General features: G+C 43.7%; 1 pseudogene; it reads right to left on the bottom strand.

The window, feature by feature from the left end:
• Nucleotides 1-1,840: 1,840 nt before the first annotated feature.
• On the bottom strand, nucleotides 1,841-2,787 carry LOC125622614 (olfactory receptor 4D2-like; annotated as a pseudogene).
• Between the last annotated feature and the right edge of the window lie 339 nt (nucleotides 2,788-3,126).

The raw sequence follows: 3,126 nt of genomic DNA, 5'->3' as shown, positions 1-3,126 counted from the left end.
TTTTGGAAAGTAGTTATTTGTGGTAGTAGTATTAATAGCACTTTTATCTAATAACTATTAGTTTTTGTTTTTGTCAGTTTTCCCTTTTTTCCCTACTTCTCTCCTGGTTCTCTTTTTTACTTTCTCCTCTTTTTCTAAGGAAAAAGGGCAGTAGGGAAGGAGAAAAGTGGGGAAAAAAATAAAACCTAAAGAAGTAAATGAGAGAATATTTTTTAATTTTTTTCCTCTGAAAATCTGGAAAAGTATGAAAATTTTTATTTCCCGATTGTCAATTAAAAAAAAAAAACACACATTAACAAAAGCCTTTTCAACTAAAGAACAAAGATTGCCCAGCTTTATTTATAAATACACCTTTACATTAGGATTAGATAGTCAAAGACAACTTTAGTTGAACCTGTAAAGATAGAAATAGAAATGGAAGGTTTGTGTTAAAACAAACAAACAATCCAATCCCACTAATTCTTGGTAAAAATAAAGATAAATCATACTGCCAGCTTGTCACATGGGAAATATAAATAAGCTGTATAATTGTACAAGAGAGAAAAGGATAAACCATAAAATATTAGAATTTTCTAGTTAATTTAGAGGAACATTTTATAATAAAAGACTCCTACCAGTTAAGAATTATTTAAATTACATATATTTTAATTTATTTGAATTTTTTTCTCCTGAGAAGACTATGATCTTATTTTCAGTACTGGAAATATTCATAGAATATTTTTTTACCAAAACTTCTCAGGGTGAAATCCTCTGCTGTTGGAAAATATTCAGGGAACACACTGAATTGCAGCAGCTGGGGATCTGACCCATTGACTCCAATGGAGCTATGCAGGTTTACAGCTGGGGATATGGCCTATTGGCTCCAATGCAACTGTCATGGAGTCACCGGGCCGATGCTCTGGAACTACTCCATATGAAGCCAGCCAGGACTCCGGGGGAGCCTCATCTCTGAGCACACTGTCGCCAGGGCAAGAAGCTTGCACAGCTTCGACTTTCCTGGATCTGACCTCACAGCATTCAGCATCCCTTTCCACACCGGGTGCTTCCCGCAGCGAGTCTGCCCAGATGGGGCTCCTAGGAAAGCTAGAGGGCCCTGCATCCCAACTCCTCTGTCAGCTGTGACTCAACCAATGTTGTAAAATGGAAGGTTTATTAGTCAAGAGGTACACAGCATGGAACAGAACTTGTTAGCACAGAAATCAGTGACTTTCAGCCAAGTTCATCTTGGGCAGGGTCCCAGGACAGACACCCTGGACTCTCCCTCTTCCAGTCCCACACCGCAAAATGTCCTGAACCCCACTACCTGACCTCCAACATGCCTGTTGCTCCTCCCCCGGGCTTTGTCCTGCTTCCCGGGCAGTGTCACCTGGTCTCATCCTCCTCCTGGATCTCAGGTTCTGAAGGGCACCAGCCGTTGCCTATGTGCAGACAGCTGGGCAGCCTCACCTGCCCTGAGGGCAAAAGTCACACACCCAATTCCCACCACCTAGACACAGGGAAACTGAGGTCCATACAGTATTAGTATAGGACAGTAAGACACATGCAACATAACAAGGTGGAAAAAAACCTCACTTCATCACAGCAACTACTGTACATTGATTTACACCAGCTGGAGATATGATCCATTTACTCCAATGGAGCTATGCTGATTTGCACCAACTGGCTCCACAGATTTCAGTGGAGATTATGGCCCTTGTTCCATAATTTATTGATGCACACAACGTAATAGTGTGCAGGATGTGATCTCTTTCGATAGGATACACAATTCATGTGGCATATCCATCCCCTCTCTGATATGTTAAGATCTAGTTTCTAATAGAAATGATCATTCAAAAATAAATTATGTTTTTAGTTTCCTGCATGAGAACAGGAATCTGCTCATCAGTTTCTTGATGGCCTTTTTCATCTCAGCATTTCTCAGCGTGTGGATCATTGAGTTCAGCACTGGAGTGATTACTGTGTCAATGACAGAAACCACTTTGTCCAGGGCAAACTTCTTGAAGGGCTGAGCATAGATGAAGATGGTGGGTATGAACATTAAATACACCACAGTAATCTGGGTTCCACAGGTGGACAAACACTTGCACTTCCCATCGGTGACATGCAACCTGATCTGGACTAAGATGATGATGTAGGAAATGAGCAAAATGATGAATACAGTTAGAAGGAGTACTCCACTATTGAAGACCATCTTCTGCTTGATCACATGGGTGTCAGTGCAGGCCAGTTTGATGACCTGTGGGACATCACAGTAAAAACTGTCCAGGACATTCAGCCCACAGAATGGTAGCTGGAGGAGCAGTCCAATCTGAACAGCAGAGTGAGCAAATCCAGCCAGCCACGTCAGTGCCACTATCCCCACACACACACTCCGGTTCATGATAATCAAGTATCTCAGTTATTTGTAGATGGCCACATACCAATCAACTACCATCCCTATAAGGAAAAATACCATTGCGACCCCTATGAAGTGGAAGAAGAAATCTGGAGGAGGCAGGCATTGAACGAGATAGTTTTACACTGGGAGAGGAGACACAACAGTAATCTGGGAGTATTGACTGATGAGTCACTGACATCTAGGAAAGCCAGGTTGGCCTGGAGGAAGTACATAGAGGTGGAGAGCCGGCGGTCAGAGATCACCGTGGTGATGATGGTGAAATTTCCCAACCAAGTGGTCACATATACTATGAAGAAGGCAATGACAAAAAAATGCTGTAACTCAGGACTCTGGGTGAGTCCCAGGAGCACAAATTCAGCCATTGTAGTGGTGAGATTCTACTGGTCCATTTTGTGTTATGGCCAGTTATGGCCTTTTTGTAATTCTACCCACTTCTCCCTCTAAGGCAGTGGTTCCCAAACTTTAACAGCCTGTGAACCCCTTTCTCTAAATTCTGAGATCTCATGAACCCACTCCTAAAAATGAATATTTCCAGGGATTTAAGTTTAAATTTCCTCCGCACTCCGTGGGGCTCCTGCTGCTGGACCCCACAGTCAACTGTGGGGCTCCTGCTGCTGGACGCCACAGTCAACTGAGCTCCACTGAGCTCGGGCTGCAGGTCCCGCTGACCACTGGGGCTAGGGCTGCCAGCCCCAGCTGCCCAGCCCCAGTCTCCCTGGGGCTCGGGC

This window comes from Caretta caretta, chromosome 13 (assembly GCF_965140235.1).
Source record: "Caretta caretta isolate rCarCar2 chromosome 13, rCarCar1.hap1, whole genome shotgun sequence".
NCBI lineage: Eukaryota > Metazoa > Chordata > Testudines > Cheloniidae > Caretta > Caretta caretta.
This window is presented reverse-complemented; position numbering and strand designations above follow the sequence as displayed.